The 21,560-nt window shown below is 31.9% G+C and overlaps 1 long non-coding RNA gene across 1 annotated transcript; it reads left to right on the top strand.

Annotated features, from left to right (window-relative positions):
- The first annotated feature begins 3,673 nt into the window (after positions 1 to 3,673).
- LOC140449464 (uncharacterized) lies at positions 3,674 to 5,287 on the top strand. Its single transcript, XR_011951800.1, has 3 exons — positions 3,674 to 3,735; positions 4,603 to 4,876; positions 5,112 to 5,287. It is a non-coding gene; the product is annotated as an uncharacterized lncRNA (long non-coding RNA).
- Positions 5,288 to 21,560: the final 16,273 nt, after the last annotated feature.

Genomic DNA, 21,560 nt, shown 5'->3' on the forward strand with positions numbered 1-21,560 from the left:
AGAAAATGCTGAACAATGGGCATACCAGTACAAGAGAATATATTACATTCACTACTTTTCGCAGATGATCAAGTCATTTTTGCACAAGACAGGGAGGATATGGAATATATGATAATGAAATTAAAGGAAGAATATGAACTTTGAGGACTCAAGATAAATATGTGCAAGACCGAATACTTATGTATTGGACCCGAGGTTGCAGATTTGAACTTAAGTTTAGAAGAAGAGACTATTAAGAGTTGTAAGGCTTTTAAGTATTTAGGGTCAATGATTAGCCGAGATAGTACTTGTATGAAAGATATAGAAATGAAAATAGCACGGAGAAAACAAGCCACAAGGGGAACTTTATGGAGTGATATGGAACAACACTCTAACCAAAGAAAACAAAAAGAGGATCTTTCAAAGCATAGTGATGAATATTACCCTATATGGAGCGGAAGTATGGCCAATGACAACAACAATACGAAATAAAATAAGAACAGTTGAACTGGACTTTATGAGAAGATGTCTACAAATCACAAGAGCGGATAGAATTAGAACGGAGGAAATATGGAACAGAATGAAAGTAAAATGCTCAATTACAAGAAAGTTGGAAAACAGAGCCCTGCAGTGGTACGGGCATGTACAAAGAATGCCAGAGCATAGGTGGCCGAAAAGAATATTAAACTGGGATCCGCCTGGAAGAAGACGGAGAGGAAGACCTGCTACAAGATGATAAACATACGCCGGAAATGCTATGATAGATAGAGACCTCAAAGAAGGTGACTGGGAGAATAGAGTGCTGTGGAGGACGAAAACGGCGAACTCATAATGGGAAAAGCCAAAGAAGAAGAAGAAGAAAAACAACCAAAACTGTTGTAAAACTTACTTATGTGCTATTAAGAAAAGAATTAAAACAATTTCCATCCTTTACTATCTAAGAGAACATTTTAAACATGACCAGTGTGTCTCTCCTGATTTAAAATACCTACACCTGCCTTTGGTATCATAAATAGTAAAATGAATAACTTTATCAAATCGTATTTCCTCTGATGGTCTCGGCAGAACGCACTTTTTAACATTTTTTAATTTCTTTAGTTCGCTCGGCAAACACTCTCTTATTTTTTCTATCGTTTGCTGTTAGAGCCTCTGCTATACATTGTCTAAAATATTTTAGAGTATAATCTTTGGACGTGTGTTGTAAAACATTTTTATTTCTTCTATACAGAATTCATGCGCTATTTATACAAATATCTAGCATTTATGCAAATATGGAGAGGTGCCAGCAAGGGTTGTTAGGGAAATTCTGTAAAAGCTTACCAGCATGTCCATCAGATCTACTCCACCGATGTGAGAATTGTAGTGTCTTATAAGAGAGAGGCAAGGAATTTCAATTTTTGCTTGCCGACTTTTATCATACCTTTTAACTGTTTGGACAGGTGTAGAAGATATATATGTAATAGCTACGACAACAGGTTTGTTGTCAAAGCATTACACAAAATTGAACAAAATGACCCTCATCCTTTTTTCTTCAGAGAGTTATCATCTTCTCTAGAACACAATTTTTTAATCGATCCTTTCTCATAGTTGTTGTATTTAATAATCAAGAATCTGATCCTCTATCTGTTTTAAACGGGGTACCACAAGGATCGGTTTTGGGACCTGGGCTATTCTTAATATATTTAAATGATTTACCAACTGCGTTGGAAAACACCAACTGGGGTCTTTTTGCATATGACACAACCTTATGTAGAGGTAAGATTGATTACAGTCAGGAAATATTAGAAAAATCTAGATCCTGGTTTAACAAACTTCAGATAAACGAGCAGAAAACCCAGACAATAGTACTTAGTTCCGATAGATAGGTTAAACCATCTGAAACAGTAAAGTTACTAGGTGTTACTTTGGATACAAGGTTGAACTGGTAGCACCATATTCAAGGATTGTGTAAGGAGCTCGCCTCACAGATTTTTGCCATGCTAAGATTGGCTACTTATGTGAGAATTCTGTATTCGTAGGTCAGTCTATTTTGGAATGGTGCATAGTATCCTGATATATTGCATAATTCTTTGGGAAAACTCGTCCTATGGATATAAACTTTTCCAGTTGCAAACCCTTGTTTAAAAATTATAGCATTCTTTCTTTGCCTTCAATATTAGAAACTTTGTTATCTGTTCATAATAATATACAAGATGTAGAAACATGCTGATCAACATGAATCAGCATGAACATTTATGAAAACTATTTTACACCTAACTGAATTGTTTGTTTCTATATTTTGATATTTCTATTTTTCACTGTATATGTTATATTATGTGTTTCTGTATTATTTCGTAGTTATTTTCTATGTATACATAAGTGACTTATTTATATTGTGACATGACATATAGTGTTTCCTATGTAAAAATTATCAATAATCGTATATAAAACTATTATAGGGGGTATATAAATTAATTATAACAGAGAAGTAGAAGACAAAAAAAATCTTGTTATAGAAAACTTCCCATATATCCCAATTTTTTCTTAAGCAGTCCAAATTACACGGCCTTCTCCTAGTTGTTTTATTACCTAACAATTATATCTAGATCAAGAGATGAAAAATAGAATTGAGATGTCTCGTGCAAATGTTATAAAAATAAAGTTACTTTTCTGTAACGATAACTTAAGACTTTAACTTTGGAAATGCATAATTTAAATGTAAGGTGTCGAAGCATGGATCTTGAAAATATGTACTATTAACCGCTAAGAGGCTTTTGAAACGTAGTTGAGTAGTCGAACACTAAAAATCGCGTGGACGGCTAAGCAGACAAATGAAGCAGTTCTTAACGGAACAGATTGAGCTCGCTATTTGATTATAGCGTCAAATCTAGAAAAATAGCATATATTATATATGTAATGCAAGGAAAGCAGTATAATATTCTTCGACTAATTATGATGGGTAAAATCAAAGGAAGCAAAGGAATTTGTAGAAAACAAACATCGTGGTTTAAAAGTGTTAGTGAATGGACCGGGATACCGAGAATCAAACATCTGTTCAGAATCACTTAAACCAGGGAGCGTACTGCCGAGTCAATCGGCAATCTCAATGGAACTTGATAAATCACGTTAAAAAGAAGAAATTGAGATGATAAATTTTATAATACTTTATAATATAGTAGTAGCAAATAGATTTTTTAATACTACATGAAAACTGCTACTACATGTCTTAACCCTTAACTTGGCAACGTATATTATAATTAGAGACTGGATTATATGCAAAATGCATGTACATATATGTATATGCAGCATATTTGTGGGTTTCTTTATAAATGCATATGCCAGTCATATTCACTTGATTAAGAGCATATTGCCAAATATTTGAAAATATCACATAAATAAAATGGTTTTCTATACATATTTAGATAATAGTTTCTTGGAATTATGCATAGAAGGTACTAGATAAGGTAACTACGAAATAATTTTATTACAAATATCTACTAAATCTACAAGATTTATTGTTTGAGAAAACCCATCTGGGAATTATTTATCAGAAGAATAGGGCCAACATGCAGGTAGGTATTCTACAGTAAATTTGTTTTTAAATTCTCTTTGCCAGCTGGCAAAGCAACTTGTGATTGTGAATATTGTTTCTATTTTGAAAATGCGCCGAAAGTAGCTTAACAAAAATTAAGTCTATTGTGGAGTTGGGTTGGTGGCAATAGTGAAATGAAGATTATAGACAATGAAAGTGTTTTCTGTACTATTTGTGATAAAAAGGTGAGTTCACTTGTATTTTTTAGATTCAAAAATTTAATTTAAAATCTCATTTTTGCAAGAAAAATCGGTATACCTATATTAAACATGTAACACTTTGACTATTGGCGGTAGTTTTATTTAATTTTACGCACAACAGGCCGTTAAGGCCTAGGATATTTTTTTTTAACATAATTTTAATATTAACTAATTACAATTATTTTAAACAAAACTTTAAGTTAAATATGTATATACAAAATTCTTAACTACTCTGAAGGACCTGGTGGACAATATTTCTCCATTCGCTTCTATTTTGTGCTTTTCTTTTCCAGTTTTTCACCTTCACGTGTTTAAGGTCTTCTTCCACTTTACTAGTCCACCTCGTTCTGGGTCTACCTCTTCTTTGGGGCTGATTAGTTTTCTGATTATTACTAGTTTAGGCATTCGTTTTGCTGCCATTCTTTTCACATGTCCCAACTATCTAATTCTCTGTGACTTGACGAACTTGTTAATGGCAGGTTCTTTGTATAAAGCCATTAATTCATTGTTGGTTCTTCTCTCCCAACCATCTTCTGTCTTCCTTCCTCCGAATATGCGTCTGAATATTTTCCTCTCCCATCTTTCCAGAGTATCCTCTTCCTTCTTGTTTAATGTCCATATCTCACCGGAATATGTTACTGTGGGTCAAAGTTTTATATATTCTGAGTTTACCTTGTCTAGAAACGTATTTTGAGTTCAGTAGAGCTCTTAAACTACCTAATTTTTTATTCCCTTACGTACGGTTTTTTAGGTGGTAGTTTTAGTTTCGAAAAAAAAAATATAAGTTATCTTAAAAATTTGAAGTCCATATTATTGCATTCGACTCATATTTACTAAACCGTTTTATTACAGATTCCATGTGAAAAAAATTCCAATTTCCCAACACCTGAAAACGGCTCTCCACCAATATAAACTATCTAAGGACTTCGAGAAACCACGCCAGCAGCTTCTGCAGAATAATATTATTGAAAATCATCACACATCAACGGGGCAAGAAATGTTTGCAAAAGATATATGCAATTTTTTTGTAAGTTGCAATATCCCACTGTATTATAAATTGGATAGCAAGGTGTGTCAAGATGTGATGGCATCTTACAAAGACGTTATTGAAGGTATTAAAAGCCGGGTAAGAGATGAATATCTGTGGATATCTGTCGACCAGACTAATGACGCCAAGGGTCGACAAATCGCGAATTTAATTATTGGAGTTTTAAACAGTTTAGCTGATGACTCCAACAAGTCGTATTTAATCAGCTTAAAATGTTTAAAAAAAACCAACTAAGCAACAATTGCTCGATTTGTTAATGAATCTTTGACAAATTTCTTTTTACCGAATCAATAACCTTAAGATTTTTTTTTAGAATTTGATTCATTGTACATGCTTAGCGTATGGTTTAAACAGGATGGCAGAGAAAGTTAGACTTGAGTTTCCAAATGTAAACACTTTAATCAACAATGTAAAGAAAGCATTTTTAAAAGCACCATTGCGAGTAGAAGTATATAGGGAGATATTTCCCGATATCCCTTTGCCACCGGAACCAGTGTTGACTAGATGGGAGACGTGGTTGAATAGTGCCATATTTCTTGCAAACAATTATATTGATATCAAAAATGTTAAATCAAATTTTGATCCTTCTTGTTGTATTGCTGTTCAGAAATGTCAAAATATTTTTAGTGAGAATTCTATTCAGAATGAACTGTCCTATATAAAAGGAAATTTTGACATAATTGTAAACTCTATTAAAAAACTAGAGAGTCAAAAATTTTCTTTAAATAATAGTATTTGCATTGTTGATTCTGTCAAAGAAATAATAGTAAACCTTTCATGGACAATTGGAAAAAAAAAATAAAGATAAATTTAGTGAAGTTTTAAACGGGAATGAAGGCTTTTGTTTATTGCGATTAATAAATAACATAATCAATGGAAGCTGTAACGAAGTTATTAATATGGATCCCTGGCTAGTGTTAAATTTTAGATTTGCGCCAATTACTTCCTGCGATGTTGAAAGATCGTTTTCCTCATATAAACACATATTAACTGATAGAAGGCATAACATTACTCTTGAAAATATTGAACATTTCATGATTATATACTGTCACAGCAAGGACGAGGACATTTTCTTGTGAATTTTCATTTATATTTTTTTATTAAATGTAGTAATAAATAAACACTATCTAAGTTATACTATAATTTTAGTACTCACCAAATATCAAGCCCTAAAAATTAAAAAATATATTTTTTTAAGTGCATATAAATGCATATTGCATATAATAAAGGCATATTTGGTTACTTTTTAAGTGCATGTTGCATGCATTTTTTAACCATTTTTAGAGCATATAATCCAGTTTCTACTTTTTACATAATTTTAAAGTGAATTTGGAATACTTTCTTTTAGGAAAATATGGGAGAAGTTCATAAGAAAATGAAAAAGGATGGGAGAGGTTCTTTTGACTAAAGAATAGACAATGATAGTCGCATTGTTGTTATAAAGTGGTACAATAACAAGTCCGTATTCTTGCGTAGTTTTTACGTAGCCTCAATTCCAATGGTAACCATACAAAAATTTTACTAAATGGAAAACATTCCATGTCCACAGTTAATAAAACACATAAGGGTGGTGTGGATTTGACAGATATGTTGATTGATCCATATAGAATACGCTTCAAAACACATATATATATACGAATAAGAAAAAAGAAGTACTTGTGACTCGTTTGGAACAAATATATAACTGTTTTGGATGGGTTGGAGTCAATAAAAGGGCTATTGGTTAACTATTTTTTTAATGTCGAGCTTTCAATTGTGTTTACAATTATCATCAAGAGCTAAAAAGGACAAAATATCTTACAAGGTTGAACTAAAAAGAAAAAACAATTTTTGTTAACTTACCAAATAAAAATTAGTTTAGTAAGTAAAAATTGCTGCTAATATATCTTAAAAATAATTAATATAAAAATGTTTTAATCTAGTAAATGTTTCTCTGAAAATTTATTTATTCATAAAATCAAAAAAATACAAATTAATAAGTTCAATAAATTAAAAATAGAAGCTTTTGATAAGATAAAATTTCAAGAAAAATGGTTTAAAAATCTAACATCTATTAATTTTCCTTTTAAATTAAAAAATTTTTAGCATTAGGACCTAAATTTTCTTTATGTCCTTCCAAATCTGATATTAGAGTTCCTAATTTGCTTTCTGATATTGAATCAATAATCAGACCACTTAATGATAGTCAAAAGGATGTTGTTAGATCCTTAGATAAAACCATCCTGAAATTTACATTGTCAAAAGCGATAAAGGTAACGTAACTGTTGTAATGTACAAAGAGGATTACCTACAAAAAACTGGAGAACTCTTAAATGATACTAAGTATTACACTACACTTAGAAGGGGTCCTGTTTGTACTTTGCAAAAAAAAGCAAATTGTCTAGTATCTAAATTAAACATAAAGAAATTTATTGATAATAAAAAAGCAAAAGAGCTCAAAATTTATAATTCTATTGCTCCACGGTTTTATGCTCTACCAAAAATACATAAACCAACTTTATCTATGAGACCAATTGTTTCATCTTTATGCCCTCCTAATGGACCAATAGCACAGCTCCTCACTGACATCTTAACTAATGCTTATAATTTAAACAACAATTTTTACATTAAAGATTCATTTGATTTTAGTTTTTTCATTAATAATTTCCAATTACCACAAAATTATGTTTTAGTTAGTTTTGATGTAACATCACTTTTTACTAATTTGCCTTTAGATTTAATCATAAGTAGTGTTGAAAAACATTGGAATGAGATTTCGCAACACACTAATATTGACTTATTCCATTTCAAAACACTTATCAACTTTGTTTTTGATTCTAATATTTTTATATTTAATGGTGTCTTTTATAAACAAATTTTTGGTAGTCCTATGGGATCTAGTCTTTCACCCGTTCTAAGTAGCTATGTCATGGATGATGTTATCAGTGATTGTATCAGTAATTGCACTATTTTCATTTCTTCTATTAAAAGATAAATATGTAGATGATTTAGTTTTGGCACTTTCTAAACACAAAATTCATGAAACAGTCAACATTTTCAACAGTCATAATCAACATAATATACAATTTACAGTTAAGGAAGAGGTAGATAATTCTCTACCATTCCTTGACATGAGAATTGTAAGAAATACAGACAATATGCTGAAAACCAGATGGTTCAGAAAACCCATATGTAGTAATAGATTTATAAGCTATTACTCTCATCATCCAAATAAGATGAAAATGAACCTTATAACAGGATTAAAAGAACGTGTTTTAGAACTTTCTCATCCAGATTATCTACAAGAAGATCTTCAATTATTAAAAAATATTCTAATTGAAAACTGTTATCCTCCAGATATGCTACATAGGATGCTTTTTTCTAATATTGGTAATATAAATAACTTAACACCATTTTTTGCTCAATCTCAAAACATTGTCTCTAACAATCAGAACATCTATTATCATTCACTACCTTTTATACCATCATTAACACCTAAATTAATACAAACACTAAAGGATATTGACAATATAAAAATAGCAACAAAGAACATCAAAACTATTTCATCTTTATATTCTAAAACTAAATATCCTATAGACAAATTTGAAAAAACGAATTTAGTATACAGCATTAGTTGTACTCAGTGTGAGGCTGAATATGTCGGTGAGACCGGAAGAAATCTTTCAAATCGCATTATTTCTCACAAAAGTGATTGCAGTGATTAAAAAACCATCTTGTGCTTTGGCAGAGCATGTAATCGATAAAGACCATATTATGGATTTTGATAACAATAAAATTTTATGTAGTGAAAGTAATAAATTTAAAAGGACTTTTTTGGAAATGGTTTGTATTAGCAAAAGTGATAATAATTTAAACAAAAGATCAGAAATTCAAAATCTAAGCAAATTTTATAATTATATTCTTTCTTTATGATTTATATATAAAACTTATAAAATGTCATATTTAATTCTCCATATATCTGTTACATTTTTCAGACATCTGTCAACGGTGAATAAATCTTCTTCTTTTTTATTACTAAACAAAAAAGAATGTTTAAACGAAATTTTACTTTTGGCAATATAATTGTCAAAAATAAAAATTTTATGTTGGCATTTATGACATTGAGGCTTATTCAATTATTTTTGTATTAGAAAAATGTTTTCAAAATTATATAAATTTTCAGGGAAACATTTATTAAAATAAAACATTTTTATATTAATTATTTTTAAGATGTATTAGCAGCAATTTTTACTTACTAAACTAATTTTTATTTGGTAAGTTAACAAAAATTGTTTTTTTTTTTAGTTTAACCTTGTAAGATATTTTGTCTTTTTTAGCTCTTGATAATAATTGTAAACACAATTGAAAGCTCGAGATTAAAAAAATAGTTAACCAATAGCCCTTTTATTGACTCCAACCCATCCAAAAAAACAGTTCCTGTAAAACCATTTAGAATTAAACTTGCCAAAAGTTTACTGCAGGCTGAAAAAATAAAAACAGGACGCCCCAACAATGAGCAGCTACCACTATCTTCCAACAAGATTAAAAGCTCGGTAAAGCCTAGACCCCAAGATGTTATCTTATATTTTCCAGTATACGGTGCAATCGGCAGGTGCATAAATTGCTAAAAGGAAACTATAGATGTCATATTTTTTTGTTGTTATAGAATATTTGTCTGATGCCAAACAGCAAACATACCAATTTTCCGATTTTTAGATTCAAAATTAACCTTTTGCCAAGTTAGGGGCTAAAACTTTTCAAAAATTGCTTAGTCATTTTTTAGGGTAAAATATTCATTTTTTAATAAAAGACAAGCAAATCTTCAGGTATTTTGTGCCTAAATAAATTTTAGATAGCAAAATTTTTTATTGAAAATCCTTTATTGATGTTAATCACATCTTTACTATCTTTGATTTAGTTAGGTTAGGTTATCTCAAGAAAAATAAAACTTTAGAGTTAAGTGACAATTTAATAGTGAAGTAATAGCAGACATACATTAATACGATAAATAGTTTTCAGAGCTTGACAGGACTTTTTTGAGTTTGTCCTCAGTTTTTTGTTTTTAGTTGTAATTTAAGTTAATCAAATTGTTGGGCGTGAACAAAAAAGGTAGTTTTGTAACAGAAACCACATATTTATTTTATTGATATTTTTTCCAAACCATCAGACAAATTTTAGATTGTCTAGATAGATTGAATAAAGTAAAAACATTTTATATTGCTTTGTGATATAGTAGTTTTTTTAATACAAAATTAATGTCAAAACTACTACAAAATTTTCAATAACTTCTTAATGATCACTTCCATATTTCTTATAATATTAGGCAGACACATCTAAATTTTTGTTATAAGTATTGTGTGTCTTGATCGGTAGAAAAAAAATGGAAAGCAAATAATAGTATCGTTGAGTTTAATATTAAAATAATTGTGAAACCAACATCTCAAAATTTTTTTGTTACTTACGAATTTCGATCAAATAGATAGCAAAATAAATTAGCAAAAAACTGAAATGTCCCCGATAGCCACAAACGGCACGAGCAGTAAAATTTTTTTTGGCGAAAGTGCCGCAAAATTACGAGAATTTCACGCGCGTTCGGCCTGACAGTTATCCCGCGCGAGTTACCGTCCAGCCGAGCAGATGTAACAAACTTCTGGAGTTTTGGGAAGTTGGGAAAACGGTGTGAGATTGCGCCCGTAGACTGCGCGTCGCCTGGATCATCGAGGGCGTGGACGAGAGACACACGCTGATAAATGAGAATCTAGCAGAAAAAAAGAACCGCGATTAAGTGACTTTGATCTTCAAGGTTTGGAGGTTTGTGGGTCGGACATTCTCCGAGGTAGATTGGGACTACGTTTTTTCGCTAAATTTAATGCAGAAGATTGAATGTTACTACAGATTGTTAAATCTAAGGGATTTATTTTGGAGACAAAAAATGTTTATACGAAGATTTGTTATAAGGTCTTTTATTTACCAGCAGTGTCTTTCGGATAGGGCTTCACTTACGAGTTCTATCCGTAAGAGTAAATTTCAATGTTGCGTATTATCTACAGAGCGCTCCACATACTGTATATTGATCGTCGAGTTAAAAAAAATAATAAATTTATAATTAAAACTTTTCTTCAAATAAATTTTCTAATTTGGTAGAAAAATAACTAAATATATTAGAATTTTATTTTATTTATTTTATTTATTAAAACTTACAAACACCACCTAGGTAGTAATTACATGTAAGAGTGCTCATTACTTGGTATAAAAATATACACACAAAAAATACAATATACTACAATATACACACAAGTACAAAATAAAAACACAGAAAGTAAAACACATTAAAAAAAAGACACAAGTTAATAAAATTTTAAAATTCAGTCCATTACTTATCTATTCATAACACTTTTTAATATCCCTTACACTACAGGTAAAGAGGTCTATATCACAGATCTTTATTAACTCATTACACTGATATTGCATATAGTTTATTATTGTATAAGAATTGTATGGACTACAAGAAAATAGGTCATTACTGTTTACTCTTAGGTTGACCTTTGGCACATGAAACCTAATAAAGTTGATCAATCCACATGTCTTATATTTAACATTGTTAATGGTATTATGAACAAACACAACACAATGCATGTTTCTTCTTTGCTCTAATGACTGCAAGCCAAATATTTGAAGCAACTCTTTTGATGGCGTAAGGTGAGTATACACATTGTATTTCTTAAGGTATAAATACCTTAGAAATTTTTTTTGTACCTTTTCTATTTGATTAATATGAACTTTGGCTTCAGGAGTCCATACCACTGATGCATATTCCAAGTTTGGTCTGACTAAAGCGTTATATAGTCTAATGGTTGTGTTTATACTAAAGTGTTTGGAATTTCTTATTACAAATCCCAATATTTCGTAGGCCTTATTAACAATATTTATATAGTGTTCATTAAATTTCATGTTAGCCTGTAAGTATATTCCCAGATCTTTACATTTGGTTTTCCTAGATACTACACAATTGTCAATTCTATAATTATTTTGAATGTAGTCGATTTTTCGAGTAAAAGATATGACTCTACACTTCTTAATATTCAAGATCATACTGTTGTCCCTAAACCATTCCACAACTGAGGCAGGTCCTGCTGTAGTAACTGACAATCATTTGAAGTATGTATAGTCTTAAAAAGCTTAAAATCATCAGCATAGATCAAACTAGAAGAAAATTTAAGAGATTGTGGTAGTGAGTTGACAAAAATTAAGAAAAACAAAGGCCCTAAGTTGCTCCCTTGGGGGACACCAGATGTAGCCTGAAATTTATCTGATAAACAACTACCAATTTTATCTCGTTGAAACCTTGAATCCACATACGATTTTATAAATGTACAAGCATCATGCGAAAAACCAAACTCATTCAATCTCGATAAAATAATGCCATGGTCAACCATATCAAAGGCCTTTGAGCAGTCAGTCATTATTAAATTTAATTGGAGTTTATTATTTATTGCCTCACTAGCAAAATTAGACAGAATGCACAGATTACTAGTTGTGGATAACCCAGGCAAGAAACCATGTTGTTCTGGAGCAAATTCATTTTCAAAATTTTTCAGTATATTCATATAGAGAATAGATTTAAATATTTTAGCCAGGGAATTAAGGATACTTATAGGACGATAGTCTTCTATATTGTTTCTATTACCTGATTTAAAAACTGGAGTAATGGTAGCCTCTTTGAGTTTGTCTGGAGAGGTGTTAGTTTTAAGAGATAGATTGAATAGAGGTGATAATGGCTTTTGAAATATATCAGAACATCCTTTAAAGATATAGGCAGGGATATTATCACTACCTGTGGCCTTTTTTGGCTTTAATTTTTTTATACTAACCTTCATATCTTCTTCACTAATAACTAAAAAGATAAACGATCCCTGTGAACTACCCTGATGTGTAGATAATACCTGATAAATTGAGCTAAAATGATGAGAGAAATCTATGGCAATATCCTGAGGGCCTGTATATGTATGATCATTTAAAGATATCTCGTGAGGAAAACCGCTGGTTTGTCTCCTACTTCTTATGAATGTCCAAAAACTATTTATATTTGCAGATGCAAAACCAATTTGTCAAGCACCATAGGATTACTATTTGCTACGCAAAAAGAAGTTAACAACATAATACGAGAATAATAAAACATAAGACAAGATACATGTCGATAAGTTTAAAAAAGCTTCGGACCCCGGTATTCTTAGTAACTAAGAAAGATGGATCTACTTGCTTTTGTGTAGACTACATAATAATAAGCCAGGTTACACTAAAAGACAGCTTATCTATTGCCGCGAAAAGATGATACTCCAAACAATTTATCAGGTGCTAAATGGTTTTTGACCCTAGATTTAAAAAGACGCTACTGGCAAGTAGAAGTACATCCTGATGATTGAGACAGAGTGGCTTTTTAATTGGACGTGGCCTCTACAGGTTCCAGGTTCTACCATTTAATCCTTGTAATGCTTCAGATAGATTTGACCATCTAATAAAGATGGTTTTAAGAAGACTAACCTGGGAAAGATGGAGAATGCTTAAGATCCCGTGGACTGACCGAGTCACAAATGAGGAGGTCCTCAGAAGAATAAATAAGAATCGAGAAGTACTGACCACCATCAAATCTCGAAAGTTACAATTCTTCGGACATATGCGAAATGAATCCAGATATGCTCTCCTTCAAGCCATCCTGCAAGGAAAAATATGTAGAAAACGAGGTCCAGGAAGAAGAAGAACCTAATCTTGGTCAAAGAACCTCAGAATCTGGTTCAATACAACATATGTGCAGCTTTTCCGCGCTGCTGAAGATAAGATAAAGATTGCCATGATAATCGCAAAATAGAATAGAACTCGCACGGAAAAACTTTATTAACTGGCGTTCTGTATTATGCAGTAGAAGTCTATCGTTGGCCACATGTCTAAGAGTATTGAAGTGCTACGTCTGGTCTACTTTGTTCTATGGATGTAAAACTTGGACAACAAAAATAAAAAATCTCAACAAATTAGAAGCGTTTGAGTTATGGTGTTACCGTCGCATGCTCAGAATCCCGTGGACAGCACACATATCTAACAAACGCATGCTAGAGACCGTGCACAAAGAGCGAGAATTGATCAACATCATCAAAATGAGAAAGGTCCAATACTTCGGTCATATAATGAGAGGACCTAAATATCGCTTACTCCGGTTAATCATTCAGGGCAAAATCGAAGGAAAACGTTGGGTCGGAAGAAAACAACTGTCCTGGCTGCGTAACATTAGACAATGGACAGATCGAACAGTCGAGGAACTGTTTCATCTAGCTGCCGACCGAGAATCATTTCATCAACTTGTCAATATGACGATAGCCAACGCTTGAATACAAGCACGGCACACAAAGAAGATGAAGAAGATGATAATCGCCAACATTCGTAACGGATAGGCACATCAAGAAGAAGAACCTGGAAAACATGTCTAGTATATCTTGACGATATATTGATTATGTCATGATGAACCTTTGATGAACATCTGAAAAACGTAAGCGAGGTATTTGCTAGATTAAAGCATGCCAATTTAAGATTTTTTTATTAAAGATTAGCCTTAACCAGAAAATAAGAAGAACATTAGAAGTTTTTTTGGACTCTGTTCGTATTACTGAAAATTTAATAAAGATTTTGGCCGCATTGCTAAGATCCTATATTGACTAACCAAAAAAAATAGTAAATTTAACTGGACACCAGATTGTGAAAATGCGTTCGTAGATTAAAAAACGACTTACAACTGCACCTCTTCTAGCCTATCCACGAGAAACAGACAAACTATATATATAAACAGATAAAGCTATTATTTGAACACTTTGCATCGAACATACACGACATATCCACATATATATTGGTAAGTCTATACATGGCTCTCTTGCCCATTTAAATATCGTTAAATTTCTTAAACAGTTTTTATTCATCGTTTCATATTGTAGCAATGGCATCGTCAGCGCTTACCATCAACTGTCCTCGACGCATCAAGGAATTTGGATATCGGTTAAAATACTTGGGAATTCCAAGGTTGGCCAAATCCAAATTTCTAATTGATTCGATGCAGGGAAATTTAACTTTCGCTACGTAAAACAAAGGATTTGTTTTACATAAAAGCAGGTAGATTTTCTCTCATCGGTCAGTCGAGCTTGCCTCTTCTACTGTAGACCTAGTCGGTGCTATTATTGTTCCAACTAAGTTATTGTTTTATTTCTGATTTTCTGTATACCTTTTTATTTTAGCATTATTGTATATTCAGACCTTTTCAGGTTAGAATAATACATTGATCTATATTTGTTCATGTACTGATTGTTTGATATTTTGTTTGATTATTTTTCTTGTATTTTGTGTCTAAGTTGTTCTTCCGTAAGTTAAGAACACTTAGAAATATTTATCTTGCTTTTTCTATTTTATATTTTGATTTGTACTTTGTCTAAGTAGTTCTTTCCGGTAAGTCAAAGAACTCTTAGAAATATTTCTCTGAATATTTGACTTGTTATTTTAATTGTGCGTCTAAGCCATTCTTTTCCGGTAAGTCAAAAGAACACTTAGAAATATTTTCATAATCATTGTTGCATTATTATTTCCGATATTTTATTTAAGATATTTTCTTCCTTAAGTTAAGAAAATACTTAATACATTTGTCTCTTTCATTTTCTATTTTATGCTAAGTTGTTTCTTCCGTAAGTCAAGAAACACTTAGCAATATTTCCACATCTTTTCTGTATTTGATTTTTCGTATTTGTAAGTCGTTTCTTCCGTAAGTCAAGAAACACTTGTAAATATTTGTATTCTTATTTTTGCATTTTATTCTATATTACAAGTCGTTTCTTCCGTAAGTCAAGAAACACTTGTAAATATTTATATTCTTCTATTGCATATTTGATTCTCTTGTTGTTTTTTTGTTCTAAGTTGTTTCTTCCGTAAGTCAAGAAACACTTAGACATATTTTCACATATTGTTTTATATTTACTTATTTCATTTGTTTATATTCCTCTCTTAAGTTGTTTCTTCCGTAAGTCAAGAAACACTTAAGAACATTTCTGCATTCTTTTACCTTGTGTATTTTTACTCATATTTCTGCATTTTTCTATTCTTTGATCTCGTACATTTTTACTTTTCATTTTAAGTTGTTTCTTCCGTAAGTCAAGAAACACTTAGAAACATATTCTTTGCACTACATTTATCATACCATTTTATTTTATTGTTTACCAAGTTATTCCTTCCGTAAGTCAAGGAATACTTAGATTATTTTACCTGTTCTGTTTTCCATTTTTGATCTGTTATTTTGTAACTGTTCCTTGGAACCGTTACCTGTAACAGATACTTGTCGCTGTAACGGTTATTCTGTAACGGCAACAGTACTGACCCATTTCACTAGCGACAAACGAAGATGGTTAACACCCGTTCCAATTCCGGAGACAGGAAAAAGTCCGAAGAGCCGGCGATGGGTCCTACAGGCCCAAATGCCCCCTCTCGGCAACACAACTTGCCATCTCTCTTTACGCACGCGCTGCCAACAAAAACCTACCACTACCATCGAAACGAGCTGCAAATGGAACACCGTTTACTGCAATAAAGATTCGAACCGGAGAATTGATCAACGGCCAACTGTCCTGGGAGTTCAAGCTGGAATACTCGTTTGGAACCAGATCCTACAATGGATGTTTAAGTATTTTCAAAGACCAACCGTACTTCCAGTATGTGATCAGGAATTAATTGATCGACCTCTAACCTGTACTATAAGTATTTATTATTCTTCTCTGGCTTTTGGTTATTAACCAAAACGTCGTTATTTACCTTAACCATCGTAATATCGCCAATAATATGAATCGGTTATTTCGAAAAGACCACAACTACAGAAATGCTAATTTTATAGGAAACGAAAAAAACATTTTATTTTGGTATTAATGAAGATATCTTTCTCTTTTCGGAGTAAAGTCTCAAAATGTGATGCATTACGAAGTTTCATTAACAAATCCAACATAAAAAAGACACAGGTACACTGTAAAAAATAATTTAGTTTTTGGATTTGTGGCCTCTTCCAAATAAACACTGATAATTTTATGATTAATAATAGAAAATTCCAATATTATTAAGGACAAAATTTATTAGGTGACAAAAACCATGTTGAAGGATAAGAAATAGTCTTTTAGTAATCTTCCTCTGGTGGTTCATCAATATTAGTGTTAGGCAAAATCAGCTCATTATAAAAAAAAATTTTGTCTTCTGGCAAGTTTCTTGATGTTTTTTTCGTATTAATAGGAATTTTTTCTGTGTAAGCAGACTGTGTTGGTAAACTAGGACAAACTCCAGCTGGTTTTTGCCAAGGAAAATTCAAGAAACATAAGCCCATCAATAAATGGACGTACTTTAACAATTCCCGGTTTTCTGTTGTCAAATACAAACTCATTATATTGAGAAATTTGAAAAGTTGTTTTCTCTTGTTTGGTTTTTTTCCCATATGAGTCAATGGAAAGTACGGATTTCTTTTAATGCATGGGCCAACATTTTTTGAATTCCAAAATTGTTTTATTTTTTACCAGTTCTATAGAAAAAAGAGATTTTCTTGACGATTTTTTTATCAATTGGTAATATTCTTCAGGAAGAAAAATTCGGTCTTGCTTGCGAATGTCTTTTTGCTACCCCGAAGTCTCTATCGCACGGGAGGAATGAGTGGCTTCTGATTGGAAAATAATGAAAAATGTGATTGAATTTTCCTGACGAAGCAAGAGCTAGAATAAGTATTATTACTATGTGGTTACTGTACATTTTCAGAAACCTCATTTTCAAAATAATTTTTAGAAAGGTGCACACTTCATTGGATCCTTTGTGGGCCTCGCCCTCGTGATAGGAAAAAAATTTAGCTTCTCCTGTTTTTAAGTTAAATAAAAAATTCCTGTACAGGTATGTCAGGTATCGGTAAATTTTGCATATAGTCATAATATCTCGTTTTTTGCATGGAGATTCGTAATATCTAGTCCGTCTCTGAAGAAAGTTTTTTAATCTGCTTTAGTTTTTTATAAAATTTCTTAGCCCTATTTTGTGAACTAATAGTTCACAAAACAGCAACTCGTTTTGAAATGCCGTTGAGAGTGGTACTTTTAACTTTCTGGCCAAATTCTTCACAAGCAGAACATACATCAACTTGAGGACGACCAAAAGAGTATGTAAAATTTTCATGAAAATACTTCAAATATAAACTTTATTTCATTTTAGGTTCCGGAAATTTTTCGATAAACATTTTATGCATGTGTTTGACATCCAAAGTAGCAGGTAAATACTTTTTTAATATATTAGCATAATGGACTTCCTTTACATCAAACGATTGTATGTGCTCACGTATTTGAAAGCACAATTCATCTGGTATTAAATTATGCCTAGATTTAACAGATTTACCTCTATTATCTCTTGGAGTGGATCAAGTCACTAGTATGTGGCATAATCTTCTGACATGCTTTTCGCCAGCATTATATAAACTTAAGAAAGCTTTCTTACATACTTGCTTATGTACTGCTTTTAAACAAACATGAAACAAAAAATTATTGGGTCTCTCAATACGTTTAATGGCATTCTGAGATTTTCTCACTCTCTTAATGGGAGTTACTTCGATCATATTTTGTAAGTATGAGTCTTGTAAGTTTTTGTCATCAAAGTCATGTAACGATGTAAACAACGCATTCTTGTCCATTTCCGGAAAATGTTTATAACACTCTTTGCGACAAGTACAGTCGATTTCAGTTTTTCGCGCCATAACTTGTTTTCCCACGTAATTAATATGGGCTTGGCCCTTAACTTTAGCCTTCTTAATAACTTTACTTTTATCCAGGGCCCGATTAATAATACCCTTCTTTATTTTTCTTTGTTTATTTTCACTAATAACACTGGTTTCACTATCAGAGCTACTCATTTTTGTATAAACAATACACAATGGAACCTAATAGTACTAAAGATAATCGTCAACTGGTCTAGGAGATGATTCCCAGACAATGGCTGCAATCGACCTTTGTAGCAATTCCCAAAAAGCCAAGTGCAACAACTTGCTCAGATCACAGAACAATAGCTTTAACGAGTCACACTTAAAACATTTTTAGCGGAATTGTTAAAACTCTTGAATATGAAATTAGTGACACACAATTTGGCACAATGGTATGAGTACAAGAGATGCTTTGTTCGGCTTGAATGTACTGGCTCAGAGATGCATGGACATGAATCGGGACATGTACTTATGTTTTGTAGACGTTGAAAAGGCATTTAATAAGGTTCAACATAAAAAGCTTGTAGATATATTAAAAAGCAAAAATGACAGTCATGATATGAAAATTATATCTAATTTATATTGGAATCAAACTGCCAAGGTAAGAGTTGACAACCAGTACACCCAAAATATCAAAATACAGAGAGAAGTCCGCCAGGGTTGCGTGCTGTCCCCACTACTTTTCAATGTCTACAGTGAAGCGATATTTCAAAAAGCGCTTTCAGACTCAATAGAAGGTATATCTATCAATGGAAAAGTTTTGAATAACTTACGTTTTGCAGACAATACAGTAATAATGACGGATAAAAACAATGATTTACAGAACGTAATGCAACGCCTTAATGAACGCTGTCATGAGTACGGACTGAAGATAAATTTAAAGAAAACTAAATGCATGATCATGACTAAATCTGCACATGTAAATATCCAATTGACTATTAAAGATACTGCAATTGAGAGTGTTAATAACTATAAATACTTAGGAACATGGATAATATCAGATGTAGACCAAACCAAAGAAATTAGGACACGCATTGAAATAGCACGTGCATCATTCATTAAACTTAATAAGTTTCTTTGTTGTCGGTATATAAGGTTAGAACTACGCCTGAGAATGCTTCGATGTTACGTGATCTCTTAAGCTTAAAGGATATTCTAAACAAAATTGCGAAGTTAACTCATTTTGTGAAATTAATTGAGATATGGCCTTTTAGAAATAACCGATTCAATTATTATTTGTTTGTATGAAAAGCGGACTATTTTATTCACTAGGATTCTTATGGCTATTTTATTGCACATGTTACATGGAAGTTAATTTTATTTTGTTATTTATTTAAATATATATTTATTTAGAATAAATTTGCGTTTTAATGAGTCAGGTGTCTAATAGAGCTACCCTTTATAACACTCAGCAATATTTTAAGCAACGATTTTGCTGTTGTTAACTGCGTTGTCAGTTATTACGTGTTCTTGAATACAGTAAGTCCTAATTCATGTCCTATACTAACTCTTTTTTATTTTGTAAGTATAAACTTAAGCTTATTTTCAGTTTTAGTCTTAAAGACTGTCTCGTCGGGATTGCGTAGGTTTGGCATTCAAACTCGATATATTGACAATGTACTCACTCATCCAAAATCAGCCGCCTACCTTAACACTTATATTTTAAAGAAGGGATTGTAAAACAATAATCCTTTAGTTAAATTTAGAAAATAATTTACGATTTAACATTTATAAAATATTAAACCGTGAAAGTTCTTTGTAAGAAAATTCCATTATGCTACAGACTTACAAAATTTATAACGACACCCACTTTAAAACTTTTCTGCAAAAAAGAAGCAGAGAAACAGTTAATTGGTGTGAATATTTCAAGTTCTTCTGTGATATAGCTTCGAATTTAAACGAAAATTTTATTTTATTTATTGTAAATAAATTCCTAATTTTAGAAAAGCTGGATTTATTTCGTCAGTTAACATTGGGTCGATAATGTCTATTGTCAAGTATATTTGTGAAAAATCGTTAAGCATTTCTTACTAAAAATATTACAGTTAATCCTATGAGTAAGATACTATAAAATTTGTCGAAAATATTATAAGCAAATTTAAATTATTATTTTTAATAGAGTTACTAATGTGGAGGTCCTGCGTAGAATGGGGAAAGAATGTGAAATTCTCATGACCGTCAAAACTAAAAAGTTGGAATATTTAGGTCATGTAATGAGAAATCAAGAACGTTACGGCCTTCTCCAGCTGATTCTCCAAGGGAAAGTAAATGGTAAGAGAGGACCGGGAAGAAGACGCATTTCCTGGCTTCAAAATTTGCGAAAGTGGTATAACACGACTACCACTGAACTGTTCCGCGCTGCAATAAGCAAAGTGAAGATAGCCGTGATGATCGCCAACGTCCGGAACGGATAGGCACTTTAAGAAGAAGATTTTTAACAGCAAAGTACATATAATTTTAGCATCATCATCATCATTCTGGCTTTAAAACCTTACGTGGGTCCTAGCCTCCTCAAGAGGCTTTCTCCGCTTAGCATGTATTTCCATATTTCTCATGTCTTTATCGATGTTATCGAAACATCCTAATATGATTTCATTTTTTTTTGTTACAGTCCAGGTCTCTGAACCATATGTTAGGAATGGGCGTATTATTGTTTTGTATAGTTTTATTTTTGTATTTCTTGATATAATTGTGGATTTAAGGAGGAGATTAAGCCCAAAATAGCATCTATCGGCCGCGAAAGTCGGCGGTTTATCACTGCAGTAGTATTATTTTCAGAGTTAAGGAGCGCTCGCAAGTATACAAATTCGTTCACTGCTTCGATGACGTCGTTTTCTATAGCAATTGGTTGTAGTATTTATGGTTGCTTGCTTATTTTCATATATCTCGTTTTGTTGGTGTTTATTATTAAATCCATTTTTGTGGCTGATCCTTTTAATGCTACATACGCCTCTCGTGCAGCGTTTTCCGTTCTACCAATAATATGGATATCAT

This window comes from Diabrotica undecimpunctata, chromosome 9 (assembly GCF_040954645.1).
Source record: "Diabrotica undecimpunctata isolate CICGRU chromosome 9, icDiaUnde3, whole genome shotgun sequence".
NCBI lineage: Eukaryota > Metazoa > Arthropoda > Insecta > Coleoptera > Chrysomelidae > Diabrotica > Diabrotica undecimpunctata.